Consider the following 17297-nt stretch of genomic DNA (forward strand, 5'->3'; position numbering starts at 1 on the left):
ATAAGATGCCTGTCATCTAGACTGTTAGTGATACGAGGCCGTTGGGATCCAGCACGGCGTTCCGTATTACCCTCCTGAACCCACCGATTCCACATTCTGCTAACAGTCATTGGATCTCGACCAACGCGAGCAGCAATGACGCGATACGATAAATGACAATCGCGATAGGCTACAATCCGACCTTTATCAAAGTCGGAAACGTGATTGTACGCATTTTTCCTCGTTACACGAGGCATCACAACAGCGTTTCACCAGGCAATGCCGGTCAACTGATGTTTGTGTAGGAGAAATCGGTTGGAAATTTTCCTCATGTCAGCACGTTGTAGGTGTCGCCACCGGCGCCAACCTTGTGTGAATGCTCTGAAAAGCTAATAATTTGTATATCACAGCATCTTCTTGTTGTCGGTTAAATTTCGCGTGGACTTAACTTCTGAGGTCATCAGTCCCCTAGAACTTAGAACTACTTAAACCTAACCAACCTAAGGACATCACACACATCCATGCCCGAGGCAGGATTCGAACCTGCGATCATCGCGGTCGCGCGGTTCTAGACTGTAGCGTCTAGAGCCGCTCGGACACACCGGCCGGCCGACTGTAAATAGATTTCAATTCTTACATTTTACGCACGGAATAATCAGGTCATTTATCGCCTGGTTAGAACTCAATTCATTTGTGAGAACCCATCACAATACTAGCCGTCTTTATGTGGTCACTGTGCGCTCAGACCTGTAAAGTGTGACGTGACGCAATAAACGGACATACTAGAAGTACTGCGCAACACTTCTCTGAAAATCTTCATCGGATTTTCACTCTGGTTTTAGTTTCGCGACCGACAAGAGGTTGAAAAAAGAAAATAGCCCTCTTAACTGGCGTCTGTCTCCAAGTGTTCAAATGGTTCAAATGGTTCTGAGCACTATGGGACTTAACTTCTGAGGTCATCAGTCCCCTAGAACTTAGAACTACTTAAACCTAACTAACCTAAGGACATCAAACACATCCATGCCCGAGGCACGATTCGAACCTGCGACCGTAGCGGTCGCGCGGTTCCAGACTGTAGTGCCTAGAAGCGCTCGGCCACCCCGGCCGGCTGTCTCCAAGTGTCTGGCAGAACAGGATTTCGGCTGCGCTCTCCCACGAATAAGACACGTGTGTGAAAATTCGTGCTTCACTTTTTTGAATACGTCAACTATCCCCTGTCCGTTCTCTCCGGTATGGGTCACACAAACCTGCGAAACATTCTGAGATGGGTTGCACGAGTGTTCCATAAGGAGCTCCTTATCTGAAAACACAAAATAGATTAGTCTCAACGGAGAGAGATGGCGCTGTGGTTAGCACACTGGGCTAGCACTCGGGAGGAAGGTGTTCAAACTCGCGCCTGGCCATCCTGAATTAGGTTTTCCATGACTTCTCAAAATCGTTTCAGGCAAATGCCGGGGTGGTTCTTTTGAAAGGGCACGGCCGACTTCCTTACCCATCTTTCCCTAATCCGATGGGATCGATGATCTCGCTGTTTAGTCCCCTCCCCCGAATCAGCCAACCAACTACTCTTATCACCCTCGGACAGCTGACATGTCCGAGTTATGTTGCCACCTGGCAAGCAGCTGAAGAATCAAATACCAGACACCAGACTTTCGTCAGTAACCGAGCCTTGTTTACACCGCTGACGGCTGACGCGGACGGGACGTAGCCGGCCCCTGATCCACAGCTGGCGGCCAGTGGTCAAGGGTGAAGGAGAGGTCGGGGGGTGGGAGGGGGGTGGGGGGCGGAAATGCCGCCGGCCCCGCAAGGGTGGAATTACCCTCGTCCACACTCCGCCGCGCGGGGCCGCTCTATCTCCAGATGGGGGGCCGACATGCAACTTAGATGAGAAAAGTTAGCCCGGCCTGTGGATTGTTTCGGCAGCTGTCGGCCTGCAGGGACGCACGCGTTGCGAAGTGGCTGCCGATTGGCTCCGCGAGGGTGTCGGGGTGCATCTATACAAGACAACCTGCGGCGTCCCGAACAACAGTCACATCCAATTCTACCGGCTATAGATCTGGCCGCCGCAGTTACCTCACAGTAAACCGTGCGATGACATGTTTAAGGACAGTGAAGACAACTTAATTACACTACAGGCCATTAAAATTGCTACACCAAGAAGAAATGCAGATGACAAACTGGTATTGATTGGACAAATATATTATACTAGAACTGACATGTGATTACATTTTCACGCAATTTGAGTGCATAGATCCTGAGAAATCAGTACCCAGAACAACCACCTCTGGCAGTAATAACGGCCTTGATACGCCTGGGCATTGAGTGAAACAGAGCTTGGATGGCGTGTACAGGTACAGCGGCCCATGCAGCTTCAACACGATACCACAGTTCATCAAGAATAGTGACTGGAGTATTGTGACGAGCCAGTTGCTCAGCCACCATTGACCAGATGTTTTCAGTTGGTGAGAGATCAGGAGATTGTGCTGGCCAGGGCAGCAATCGAACATTTTCTGTATCCAGAAAGGACCTGCAACATGCAGTCGTGCATTATCCTGCTGAAATGTAGGTTTTCGCAGGGATAGAATGAAGGGTAGAGCCACGGGTCGTAACACATCTGAAATGTAACGTCCACTGTTCAAAGCGCCGTCAATGCGAACAAGAGGTGACCGAGACATGTAGCCAATGGCACCCCATACCATCACGACGGGTGATAGGCCAGTATAGCAATGACAAATACACGCTTACAATGTGCTTTCACCGCGATTTCGCCAATCACGGATGCGACCATCATGATGCTGTAAACAGAACCTGGTTCAAAATGGTTCAAATGGCTCTGAGCACTATGGGACTCAACTGCTGAGGTCATTAGTCCCCTAGAACTTAGAACTAGTTAAACCTAACTAACCTAAGGACATCACAAACATCCATGCCCGAGGCAGGATTCGAACCTGCGACCGTAGCGGTCTTGCGGTTCCAGACTGCAGCGCCTTTAACCGCACGGCCACTTCGGCCGGCAAACAGAAACTGGATTCGTCCGAAAAAATGACGTTTTGCCATTCGTGCAACCAGGTTCGTCGTTGAGTACACCCTAGCCGGCGCTCCTGTCTGTGATGCAGCGTCAAGGGTAACCTCAGCCATGGTCTCAGAGCTGATAGTCCATGCTGCTGCAAACGTCGTCGAACTGTTCGTGCAGATGGTTGTTGTCTTGCAAACGTCCTCATCTGTTGACTCAGTGATCGAGACTTGGCTGCACGATCCGTTACAGCCATGCGGATAAGATGCCTGTCATCTCGACTGCTAGTGATACGAGGCCGTTGGGATCCAGCACGGCATTCCTTATTACCCTCCTGAACCCATCGATTCCACATTCTGCTAACAGTCATTTGGATCTCGACCAACGCGTGCAGCAATGTCGCGATACGATAAACCGCATTCGCGATAGGCTACAATCTGACCTTTATCAAAGTCGGAAACGTGATGGTACACCTTTCTCCTCCTTACACGAGGCATTACAACAATGTTTTACCAGGCAATGCCGGTCAACTGCTGCTTGGGTTTGAGTAATCGGTTGGAAACTTTCGTCATGTCAGCACGTTGTAGGTGTCGCCACCGTCGCCAACCTTGTGTGAATGCTCTGAAAAGCTAATCATTTGCATATCACAGCATCTTCTTCCTGTCGGTTACATTTCGCGTCTGTAGCACGTCAACTTCGTGGTGTAGCACTTTTAATGGCCAGTAGTGTATAATATGGGGTATAATAGGTTTATTTCGCGACTTGACTAACAGCAGAGTTTGATAGACAAATCCCTATAGGATTAATGAGTAGTTACCGAGGGAACGGAGGTAAGTGGATGTTATTACGATTGTACTGGCGGACCAAGGTTTCAATGCAATAAGCAAGTTCAAATAGATGTGGATTGTAGACGTTAGGCAGGGACAAAGACATCTGTACAGGGTAGACTACCGTGGACAGCTACATCTAATGAGTTTTGGACTAATGGTCACAACAACAGAAAAAGAATTCAGATGGATTTATTTACATACAGACACACATTGGTTGGTATATGTGTATGTTCTTAGGGTATATCTGCTTATTCCTCCTAATACTTACTCCTCGCGCATATGTCATTAGTTCTGAGCGGACCTTAGTTTTGGCTTCTCTACTTTACCGCTAAAACAAGCGGGACAGGTCGGACTTACATATATTCTAAGAGAAAGAAAAATCGGCGCACCACTAAGGAATTATCCGAATGGGACGGAAACCGGTAAAAGCCAAACAAGTGATTACAATCTCAAAAAAATTGGTTGATTTATTCAAGAGAAGGAGATTCACAAATTGAGCAAGTGAATAACGCGTTGGTCCATCTGTGTCTCTTACGCAGCAGTTATTCGGCTTGCCATTGATTGACACAGTTGTTGGATGTCGACCTGAGGGATATCGTGCCAAATTCTGTCCAATTGGCGCGTTATCTCGTCCAAATCCCAAGCTGTTTGGAGGGCCCTACTTACGACGCTCCAAATTGGAGAGAGTTCCTGCGACATTGCTGGTCAGAGTGGATCTCGGCAGGCAGTAGAAACTCTCACCGTTAGTGGACGGGCATTTTTTTGCCTGAAATGTAAACCCATGACATCAAGAGCAATAAAACGTGGCGTACAACGTTGTCGACGTACCTGTGCTGTAAGAGAGCCGCGGATATCAACCAAAGGGGTCCTGCTACGAAATGAAATGGCACCACCGACCAGCACTCCTAGGTGTCCGGCGGTTGGCGGGCCACAGCCACGCTGATGTCCCACTATTCCCCGAGGCGTCTCCAGACACATCTTCGCTGGTCATCTGGGCTCAGTTCGAAGCAGGACATATTACTGAAGACAATTCTATTCCAGTCAATGAGATTCCAGGCCGAATGTGCCAGACACCACTGCAAAAACGTGCTTGTTGGTGTACTGTACTGTACTGTATGGTAACCGGTGACCTAGAAACGACGGAGAGGCTCCGTCCCCGCCGCAGCCGCAGTGGTCCACAACCCCACGACGACTACCGCAGTCCACTTCATCCCTCCGCCGCTCCATACCGAACCCAGGGATACTGTGCGGTTCGGCCCCCGGTGGACCCCCTCCCCAGGGAACGTCTCAAACCAGACTCGTGTAACCCCTATGTTTGCGTGGTAGAGAAATGGCGGTGTACGCGTACGTGGAGAACTTATTTCCGCAGCAATCGCCGACATAGTGTAACTGAGGCGGAATAAGGGGAACCAGCCCGCATTCGTCGAGGCAGATGGAAAACAGACTGACTGGCTCACCGGACCTGGACATAAGTCCGCCGGGCGTATTCGTGTCGGGGACCAGGCACTCCTTCCCATTCCTTCCCACTCCGGAAACCCGTGCGTTAGACCGCTCGGCTAACCGGGCGGGCGAGGTCAGTGGTAGTCGGCCCAAGGAGCGCTATGGGCTCAGCTTCCTTTCTGTGAACAGCCTATTAGAGGTCCTTGTGGTTACCGAAGCACCAGTTGCACGTGAGATCGATGATGATGAATGTGGGGGTCTGAGTGCCTCTCTGATGATTGGTCGGTCCTGTCGTCCTTTCGTCTCTCTACATCGACCGCGCCGTCGTTGACGATTTGTTTGGGCATGGTTCACCCATTCCTGCCAACATTGTCGAGTAGTCCTCATCGTTCCTCTTCAAATGTCGAGATATTCACCGATTACTCCCACTGGCTTCTTTGAGCCCATTAAAACATCCTCTCTCAAAGGCCGACATATACGTATACCGTTAAAGCGCTTGGCTGAGGGACATACTCTAGAGGCCATTAAAATTACTACACCAAGAAGAAATGCAGATGATAAACAGGTATTCATTGGACAAATATAGTGTACTAGAACTGACATGTGATTACATTTTCACGCAATTTGGGTGCATAGATCCTGAGAAACCAGAACAACCACCTCTGGCCGTAATAACGGCCTTGATACGCCTGGGCATTGAGTCAAACAGAGCTTGGATGGCGTGTACAGGTAAAGCTGCCCATGCAGTTTTAACACGATACCACAGTTCATCAAGAGTAGTGACTGGCATATTCTGACGAGCCAGTTGCTCGGCCACCATTAACCAGACGATTTCAACTGGTGAGAGATGTGGAGAAAGTGCTGCCCAGGGCAGCAGTCGAACATATTCTGTATCCAGAAAGGCCGTACAGGACCTGCAACATGCGGTCGTGCGTTATCCTGCTGAAATGTAGAGTTTCGCAGGGATCGAATGAAGGGTACAGCCACGGGTCGTAACACATTTGAAATGTAACGTCCACTGTTCAAAGTGCCGTCAATGCGAACAAGAGGTGACCGAGACATGTAACCACTGGCACCCCATGCCATCACGCCGGGTGATACGCCAGTATGGCGATGACGAATATACGCTTCTAATGTGCGTTCACCGCGATGTCGCCAAACACGGATGCGACCATCATGATGCCGTAAACAGAACCTGGATTCATCAGAAAAAAATGACGTTTTGCCATACGTGCACACAGGTTTGTCGTTGAGTACAGCATCGCAGGCGCTCCTGTCTGTAACGCAGCGTCAAGGGTAACCGGAGCCATGGTCTCCGAGATGATAGTCCATGCTGCTGAAAACGTCGTCGAACTGTTCGTGCAGATGGTTGTTGTCTTGCAAACGTCCCCATCTGTTGACTCAGGGGTCGAGACGTGGCTGCACGATCCGTTACAGCCATGCGTATAAGATGCCTGTCATCTCGACTGCTAGTGATACGAGGCCGTTGGGATCCAGCACGGCGTTCCGTATTACCCTCCTGAACCCACCGATTCCATAGTCTGCTAACAGTAATTGGATCTCGACCAACGCAAGCAGCAATGTCGCGATACGATAAACCGCATTCGCGATAGGCTACAATCCGACGTTTATCAAAGTCGTAAACGTGATGGTACGCCTTTCTCCTCCTTATACGAGGCATCACAACAACGTTTCACCAGGTATCGCCTGTCACCTGCTGTTTGTGTATGAGAAATCGGTTGGAAACTTTCGTCATGTCAGCACGTTGATAGTGTCGCCACCGGCGCGAACCTTATGTGAATGCTCTGAAAAGCTAATCATTTGCGTATCACAGCATCTTCTTCCTGTCGGTTAAATTTCGCGTCTGTAGCACGTCAACTTCGTGGTGTAGAAATTTTAATGGCCAGTAGTGTGGTTATTCTCCAACTAGTACGCGGAATGAAATTCGCAAAGATTTTTTGCACTGGTATTGACATGTCTCTTGTTTACTATCCCTGGCAGATGCACGGTGAAATTGCACTGCGGCGTCACACTCATTCATCCATCTGCTCCCAAATTTTCAAATTTTTTATCAATTCGTTAGTAGTTTGCATAACTCCTTCGTGGTGCATCGTTGCGTTTTGTCTTATAGTGGCTGTTTGAGCGGACACGACCGTAAAAGACGACATGTTTGGCTAAAGCTGATCACGTGTAGTGGCAGTCGGCAGTATGCGGCAGTGTGTTTAGCAGGGGACGCATCCACAGAGGTGTCTCGCTAAGTGGCTGCAGACGGCCTTCGCCTCGACTGGCGCTTCCGAGAGCTGGTCTCGCCCGCGCCGAGCCGAGGCGCCTCCAGACGGCGCTCCGAGACGCTAAGCGCCCCTCGCGATCGCGTAATGAACTGATTGTGTAGCGGGCCGCGGCTGCGCTAATGCGGGCGCTTCCGGCGACACACGGCGAGAGCGTCAGCCGGCAGACGAGCCGCTTACCGCTCAGGCCCCGTAATGCGACCGCCCCACCACCTCACCATTTCCTCCACTGGCGCTCTCTACCTTAAGGTGCCCTCCTGCTTCGTGGGTACCTCGGTAGACCGGTACAGTGCTCTTCTCGCAACTGGTTGGCTGCCGTCGAGAGCTATTCATATCAGATTCTCGGTAGCATTATGCAAATAACGGCAGTAGATTCAACATTGATGTTGTTATTGTGGTCTTCAGTCCTGAGACTGGTTTGATGCAGCTCTCCATGCTACTCTATCCTGTGCAAGATTCTTCATCTCCCAGTACCTACTGCAACCTATATCCTTCTGAATCTGCTTGGTGTATTCATCTCTTGATCTCCCTCTACGATTTTTACCCTCCACGCTCCCCTCCAATACTAAATTGGTGATCCCTTGATGCCTCAGAACATGTCCTACCAACCGATCCCTTCTTCTAGTCAAGTTGTGCCACAAACTTCTCTTGTCCCCAATCCTATTCAACACCTCCTCATAAGTTATGTGATCTACCCATTTAATCTTCAGCATTCTTCTGTAGCACCTCATTTCGAAAGCTTCTGTTCTCTTCTTGTCTAAACTATTTATCGTCCATGTTTTACTTCCATACATGGCTGCACTCCATACAAATACTTTCAGAAACGACTTCCTAACACTTAAATCTATACTCGATGTTAACAAATTTCTCTTCTTCAGAAACGCTTTCCTTCCCATTGCCAGTCTACATTTTATATCCTCTCTACTTCGACAATAATCAGTTATTTTTCTCCCCAAATAGCAAAACTCCTTTACTACTCTAAGTGTCTCATTTCCTAATCTAATACCCTCAACATCACCCGACTTAATTCGACTACATTCCATTATCCTCGTTTTGCTTTTGTTGATGTTGATCTTATCTCCTCCCTTCAAGACACTATCCATTTCGTTCAACTGCTCTTCCAAGTCCTTTGCTGTATCTGACAGAATTATAATGTCATCGGCGAACCTCAAAGTTTTTATTTCTTCTCCATGGATTTTAATACCTACTCCGAATTTTTCTTTTGTTTCCTTCACTGTTTGCTCAATATACAGATTGAATAACATCGGAGAGAGGCTACAACCCTGTCTCACTCCCTTCCCAACCACTGCTTCCCTTTAATGCCCCTCAACTCTTATAACTGCCATTTGGTTTCTATACAAATTGTAAATAGCCTTTCGCTCGCTATATTTTACCCCTGCCACCTTCAGAATTTGAAAGAGAGTATTCCAGTCAACATTGTCAAAAGCTTTCTCTAAGTCTACAAATGCTAGAAACGTAAGTTTGCTTTTCCTTAATCTAGCTTCTAAGATAAGCCGTAGGGTCAGTATTGCCTCACGTGTTCCAATATTTCTACGGAATCCAAACTGATCTTCCCCAAGGTGAGCTTCTACCAGTTTTTCCATTCGTCTGTAAAGAATTCGCGTTAGTATTTTGCAGCCGTATTGATACATTGATTTTAATGAACAAAGTAAGAGCATGTGGACTATCAGACCGATTGTGTGATTGGATTGAAGAGTTCCTAGATAACAGAACGCAGCATGTCATTCTCAATGGAGAGAAGTATTCCGAAGTGAGAGTGATTTCAGGTGTGCCGCAGGGGAGTGTCGTAGGACCGTTGCTATTCACAATATACATAAATGACCTTGTGGATATCATCGGAAGTTCACTGAGGCTGCCGGCTGCGGTGGCCGAGCGGTTCTAGGCGCTTCAGTCCTGCACTGCGCGACTGCTACGGTCGCAGGTTCGAATCCTGCCTCTTGCATGGGCGTGTGTGATGTGTTTAGGTTAGTTAGGTTTAAGTAGTTCTAAGTTATAGCGGACTGATGACCTCAGTAGTTAAGTCCCATAGTGCTCAGAGCCATTTTCACTGAGGCTGTGGTATATCGAGAGGTTGTAACAATGGAAAACTGTACTGAAATGCAGGAGAATCTGCAACGAATTGACGCATGGTGCAGGGAATGGCAATTGAATCTCAATGTAGGCAAGTGTAATGTGCTGCGAATACACAGAAACAAAGATCCTTTATCATTTAGCTACAATATAGCAAGTCAGCAACTGGAAACTGTTAATTCCATAAATTATCTGGGAGTAGGCATTAGGAGTGATTTAAAATGGAATGTTCATATAAAGTTGATCGTCGGTAAAGCAGGTGCCAGACTGAGATTCATTGGAAGAATCCTAAGGAAATGCAATCCGAAAACGAAGGAAATAGTGTGGGATCCGTACCAGATAGAATTGATAGAAGAGATAGAGAAGATCCAACGGAGAGTAGCGCGCTTCGTTACAGGATCATTTAGTAATCGCGAAAGCGTTACGGAAATGATAGTTAAACTCAAGTGGAAGACTCTGCAGGAGAGACGCTTAGTAGCTCGGTACTGGCTTTTGTTGAAGTTCCGAGAACATAACTTCACCAAGGACTCAAGCACTATATTGCTCCCTCCTACGTATATCTCGCGAAGAGACCATGAGGATAAAATCAGAGAGATTAGAGCCTACACAGAGGCATACCGACAATCTTTCTTTCCACGAACAATACGAGACTGGAATAGAAGCGAGAACAAATAGAGGTACTCAAAGTACCCTCCGCCACACACCGTTAGTTGGCTTGCGGAGTATGGATGTAGATGTGGATGTAGATGTAGATTGCCTGGAAAGTCTACGAGGCACTATGTAACACCATGTAACTACACGGCGCCACATTACGATCAACTGCGATGTCTGGAAGGTTGAATATTTGGCTCAGAAGTGCCTCCAACCTACCTCTGTAGTAGTGCAAAACCGTTGTGCCCTGCGATGTCTCATCGGGCTCGGCGAGACTTTAAACAGCCAGGTGTCGACAAATGCGGAAGAAAGACCAGAGCGCAAAAGTTCATGTGAGCTGTAAAATCGGTTAATTATGCCACATTGGCACCAAGTTTCACCACAATTCTGTATAATGCTACCGTAGACGTGTCATATGATGGGAAGGTCTTCACACTCCCTCTTACCCACATTTCAGCCCCCCCCCCCCCCCTCTGTTCCACTCGCGGATCGCGAGAGGAAAAAAACGACTGTCTGAATGCCTCAGTACGAGCTCTTATTTCCCTTATCTTTGAATGGTAATCATTGCGCGATTTTAAAGTTGGTGGTAATAATATATGCTCTACATCCTCGGTGAAGATTGAATTTCGGAAATTAGTGAGCAGCCCCTTCTGTTTAGTGCTCCGTCTATCTGCAAGTGTGTCCCACTTCAAACTGTCTATGAGATGTGTAACGCTCTCGCGATGGCTAAATGTACCAGTCACGAATCTTGCCGCTCTTCTTTGGACCTTCTCAATCTCTTGAATCAGACCCAACTGGTAAGGGTCCCATACAGACGAACAATACGCTAAGACTGGACGAACTAACGTTGAAGTACTGCATCGCTTCGGGATTCAACCAATAAACCGCAATCTAGAGTTTGCCTTGCCCGTTACTTGTGTAATCTGATCACTCCATTTGAGATTATTTCGAATAGTCACACCCAGATACTTGACGGATGTTACCGCTTCCAAAGACTGGACATTTATTTTGTACTCGTACATTAATGGGGATTTTCACCTTGGTATACGCAGTAGGTTACACTTACTAACATTGAGAGATAACTGCCAGTCGCCGAGCGGTTATAGGCGCTACAGTCTGGAACCGCGCGACCGCTACGGTCGCAGGTTCGAATCCTGCCTCGGGCATGGATGTGTGTGACGTCCATAGGTTAGTTAGGTTTAAGTAGTTCTAAGATCTAGGGGACTGATGACCTTAGAAGTTGAGTTCCATAGTGCTCAGAGCCATTTGAACCATTTGAACTGCCAGTCATTATACCACGCATGTATTTTCTGCAAATCCTCATTGATTTGTTCACACCTTTCGTGTGATACTACTTTCCTGTAGACTACAGCATCATCGGCAAACAGTCTAATGTCGCTGTCAACACCATCAACTAGATCGTTTATGTAAACCGGAAAAAGCAGCGGACCTATTACGCTGCCCTGGGGCACACCTGAAGTTACGCTTATTTCTGTTGAAGTAACCCCGTTCAGGACGACATACTGCTCCGTGTCTGTTAGAAAACTTTGTATCCAGCCGCATGTGTCATCGGATAGACTGCAAGCGCACACTTTTTGGAGCAAGCGACAGTGCGGAACTGAGTCGAACGCCTTTCGAAAGTCGAGAAATATGGCATCAATCTGGGAGCCGGTATCTAGAGCCTGTAGTATATCATGCACAAAGAGGACCAGCTGTGTCTCGCATGACCGCTGTTTCCTAAAACCGTGCTGGTTTCTGCTGACGAGCTTCTCAGACTCTAGAAAGGTTATTATGTCTGAACAGAAAATATGTTCCATGATTCTACAACAAATCGATGTCAGTGAAATTGGCCGGTAATTATGTGCATCCGATTTTCTACCCTTTTTATAGATTGCTTTGACCTGGACTTCTTCCAGTCCCGTGGAACTTTCCGCTGTTCCAATGATCTCTCTCTGCGATGGGGGTCAGTGCCGCGACGCTCTGCGTTGAAATAACGCGAATTTCTTTACGGGTGGCCGAGGAAAACATGTCGAACACACCGACGCTCAGATTCGACTCGAAAGGGCCTTAGGAGGTGGCATAAAGGACGTCAGTGTGTGACGAGGACCTCCCGTCGGGTAGACCGCTCGCCTGGTACAAGTCTTTCGATTGGACGCCTCTTCGGCGACTTGCGCATCGATGGGGATGAAATGATGATGATTCGGGCAACACAACGCCCAGTCCCTGAGCGGAAAAAAAATCTACGACCCAGCCGGGATTCGAACCCGGGTCCTTAGGATTGACAGTCTGTCGCCGTGACCACTTTTTTTTCCGTCGCGCTGATCACTTTTTTTTCTCTTTCTCTTTATCCATCTGAGCCGATTTTTTTCTTTTTTTCCACTTTTTTTTATTCAGAAAATTGTACACTATCACACAACGCATTAATCATATACAGTAGTTGTTCCTTTTTTTTTCAGGATGATCAGGGCGTGGTACACGCCGCACTAGCAGTGGGGTCTCTTCACGGCACTGCCAGTGCGTCGAGGCCCAAACCCCTCCCACCCCTTTTTTCATGTCCCCTGTTGGGTCATAGCACCAAGTGTGAAGAAATTTTAACACAAAACTCCCATTCTCCGATGTAAGAAAGACAAAGAAACCTGTTCTCTGAGTAGAAACTGAACACTGATAAAACTTATCAATTCTTCTTGAATCACACAAATACTTTGGAAGTTGAACACAAGTAATTCCCAACAAAATGTTTTGAAAAAAAAAAAAAAAAAAAAAAAAACTCTTCGTGTTACATAAAAGTTCCGGAAGCAAGGTAATATTAGATAATAATAAGAACACAAGTGACTCTTAATTTTCTTCTGTCCGTTCTCGTTCAAGGTGTTGTAGTGGTTCCACATATTTAACCGACACCCATTCTTTCAAAAATGATCTTCAGCATGTTGCAGTAGTGCTTCTTGTGGTTGCGATACGTGCTGATTTTTGCATATTCACACTTCTAGTAAACGCGGAATTCTATCTCGTTGTTCGACCCAAGTTTGTTGACGACATAACTAACATATTTTCCCAGTAACCAGCTAATGGCGTTGGTTTTTAATTTCGAAAAGTATGTCATGTCTGGTCTCAGGAGGAGCGATGGCGTTATATATTCCGTCGAGGATCTGGTGAGAAAGGCGATTTGTTGCCTGATCCAATTCTAGTTATTTATATTGCCGCCACAGGTGAATCTGTGGATGAGTGTATCCACCAGATTGCAGTTGCCACAAAGGTGTGTCTGGTTTAAACCGATCCCATATAGTCTGTCGTTCGTGCTGATGACATTGTTAACTGTTTTGTACCATGCGGGAATAGCGTCTGTAGGTAGCCCGGCATAATTGATGTTCTGCCATACAGCTTTCCAGTCACAATTAGGGAATTTCGTTTCAATTTTGTTTCTGCCCTCATTTAACTTCCTTTCAAGTATGATGTCGCGCGCTGTGATACATGTGTTGCTTCTGATTTCGTCACTAAGATAACTTGCTTCGAGGAAAAAGTTCCTCACATACTGTAGACGGGCATTAATCCTTCGCACATCGATCGGTGCTTGCAGGCTATGGGGTGTCACAGCCTCAAAGAGCTTTGCGGTTATACATTGTGGAAGTTCTCTGAGAATATGGAAAGTCCGTTTGAGGAACAGAGCAGACGCTTTATTTCGAATATCCACCAAACCGAGGCCCCCGTTTCTGACATCCAGTATAACGGTAGGCACACCAACCCTGAATATGTCTCCTCGCCATAAATACCACTCAGCTACCGGGGGCGGACAAGCGTGTCAGTGAAACCACCCATTCCCTATGGGTGTTCCTTTCCACAAATTTCGCGCTCGAAGCTGAATCAGGCCTGTGACGTGCGTCAATATGCTTTCATTTTAATAGGCTCCTCACAGATCTGTTTCATCTTCGGTTGAAACCCCGCCCGCCCATATATAATTAGGTTTCCCATGATTCTCCGGAATCGGTTAAGGCAAATGCCGGAGTGGTTTCTTTGAAAACGCACAACGTATTTCCTTCCTCGTTCTTCCCTAATTTGAGCTTGTACTCCGCCTCTAATGACCTCACTGTCGATCGCTAATATTTCTTCGTTTTGTTACGACTTTGAAGTCATTGTTAGGTGACACATGACTGATTGATAGATTCGTGGACTGTGGGAAAACCGGAAGTGATGGATTCAGTTGCCATGAGGTACTATAAAAGGATGTTTAAAATTAGGTGGCGCTACAGTCTGGAACCACGCGACCGCTACGGTCGCAGGTTCGAATCCTGCCTCGGGCATGGATGTGTGTGATGTCCTTAGGTTAATTAGGTTTAAGTAGTTCTAAGTTCTAGGGGACTGATGGCCTCAGGAGTTAAGTCCCATAGTGCTCAGAGCCATTTGAACCATTTTTTGGAGGAGGAAGGGAGGCAGTTCATGATAGTTTCATTGAAGAGGTATTGGTGGGGGAAACGAAGTACCGTTCCTTATAAAATGAAACTCAAAATTGTTAGCATTAATTCTTCCACCCTTTACAGTACGCACCCAATACCTGAACTTGAGGTAATTTGTATATGTATGTGCTCAAAGTGCTTGCTGCTCATTCTTACACATAATTCAGTCTACCTTCTCAAAGTATCACAGACTCATACGAACACAGTAGGCTGCCCTTGGAAATGGTCGCATGCCCGGGGCACATGGCTAGTTAATGTTTGCACGTCAAGTATGCGTGTCGAGGAAACCAGTACCCTTAAGTGATCCCATGGCTAAAAATCAAACGGAATTAAGGTCAATTATGGTACTAGTCCTCTTTGAGCAATCCATCTGAAAAGTCCCACGAGGCGTTAAAAAAAAAAAAATAAATAAGAATAGCGCAGATAATGTCTCGCGTAGAAACTAGTGATAAACAGCACCTATAAACCATACAAACATGTATGTATATTACTTTGGTATATACACAGGCGTAACAACACCGCTGCACTGCATTGTCGGCGCGGGTACTTCACGGGTCGACGGTAGCTCGATAACAACTGGAAGACAGAAACCCATGAGCGGAAAGGAAATTTGCTGTCAGTCTGCGGGAAGACGCAAAGACGTGCACCAGAATAAACTCAGCACGTGGGTCTCGCGGGCAGCGAACGATTGAGCACTCGGGACGAAACTCGCTGAACTCAGCGTAAGGACTGACCCGTTCGCTTTACTGCCGGCCACAGGTAAGCGCTTCTGTCAGCCGCTCTGCCAGTACTACGCGCCGTGAGCGCACTCCACGGCAGGATTGCGCACGACGCCGCTGGCCTGTCTACGCCAGATCATCTGCCTCCATATATATGCCTCCATATATAATTTGTGTGTTATTTTGCTGTTAGCCTGGTAAGGTTCAAATTGATCTGAATACTTTATACACCGTATTGAAATTTTTAGCAGATATCGACAGTGGCTAGTAACACAAATGGAGATTTCGCTAAATGAAAGTGCAACGTTACTGGCCATCTAGCATTTTCAATTTCAAACTGAGTAACACCGAAATAATTTTTTGAGATCTAACAACAAAAGATTCTGCGTATACGAGGGTCACTCCAAAAGAAATGCACACCATTTTTGTAAAAATACAGTTTTCATTCTGCATGTGTGAAAGTTTTACAGTGTGTAGATGCTTCCTTCCCGCTTGTTTTCAAACTTAGTTCAACCTGTTCCCGTGAGTGGCGCCGTCACAGCATGTCTTCAAGATGGGTGCTATACTTGACGTTCGTCAGAAGCAACGTGCTGTCATAGAATTCCTGTGCTGCGAAAACGAGACAGTGGGAGACATCCACAAGAGGTTCAAAAAGGTGTACGGAGGTGCTGCTGTCGATCGCAGTACAGTTAGTCGGTGGGTGAGCAGGTTACGTGATGAAAGCGGGCGCGGCAATATTGAGAATTGTCCTCGCAGCGGCAGGCCTCGTACTGCACACACTCCAGACAATGTGCAAAGAGTTAAAGGCTTGGTGACTGCTCACAGACGCATCACAGTGAACGAATTGTCACGCTACGTTGGGATAGGGGAAGGAAGTGTTTGCAGAATACTGAAAGTGTTGGCGTTAAAAAGATTTGCGCCAGGTGGGTTCCCAGAATGTTGACAGTGGCTCACAAAGAAACAAGGAAAATGGTATGCAGCGAACTTTTCGAACAGTACGGGAATCGTGGAGATGAATTTCTTGGAAGAATTGTGACAGGTGATGAAACATGGCTCCATCATTTTTCACCAGAGACGAAGAGGCAATCAATGGAGTGGCATCATTCAAATTCATCCAAGAAAAAAAAATCAAAACCACCCCTTCTGCTGGAAAAGTTATGGCTACGGTGTTTGTCGATTCCGAAGGACTCTTGCTTGTGTACATCGTGCCAAGTGGAACCACCATAAATTCTGATGCACATGTGACGACACTGAAGAAACTTCAAGCTCGACTGAGTCGTGTTCGACCACATCGGCAAAAGCAGGATGTTTTCCTGTTGCACGACAATGCACGGCCACATGTCAGTCAAAGAACCATGGAAGCGATCACAAAACTCGGATGGACAACACTGAAACACCCGCCTTACAGTCCTGACCTGGATCCATGTGACTGACATCTCTTTAGGAAACTGAAAGACTCTCTTCGTGGAACAAGGTTTGTCGTTGATGACTCCCTTGTGCACGCTGCCAAACAGTGGCTCCTACAGGTTAGTCCAGAATTTTACTGTGCGGCTCTACAGGCGCTGGTTCCAAGATGGCGGAAGGCAGTTGAGAGAGATTGAAATATGTGGAGAAATGACAATATTGTTCCTAAAGGATGTATCTACACACTGTAAAAGTTTCAAACATGTAGAATAAATGATGGATTTAAAAAAAAATAGTGTGCATTTCTTTTGGAGTGACCCGCTTACTTGCTACTACCCAATGTCCGCTACCTGTTAGCGCTTTCATAAAACTGATTCTGGATTAACACGTCTGTGTGCATAGCGGGTAAGGATGATATTTCCTTTTGTGAAGAT

General features: G+C 47.0%; 1 protein-coding gene across 1 annotated transcript in view; it reads right to left on the reverse strand.

Moving 5' to 3' along the window:
* Positions 1–17297, reverse strand: part of LOC124613947 (nucleolysin TIA-1) — a 984833-nt gene that overhangs the window by 220045 nt on the left and 747491 nt on the right. The window lies entirely within an intron of this gene.

Source organism: Schistocerca americana, chromosome 4 (assembly GCF_021461395.2).
Source record: "Schistocerca americana isolate TAMUIC-IGC-003095 chromosome 4, iqSchAmer2.1, whole genome shotgun sequence".
Lineage (NCBI taxonomy): Eukaryota > Metazoa > Arthropoda > Insecta > Orthoptera > Acrididae > Schistocerca > Schistocerca americana.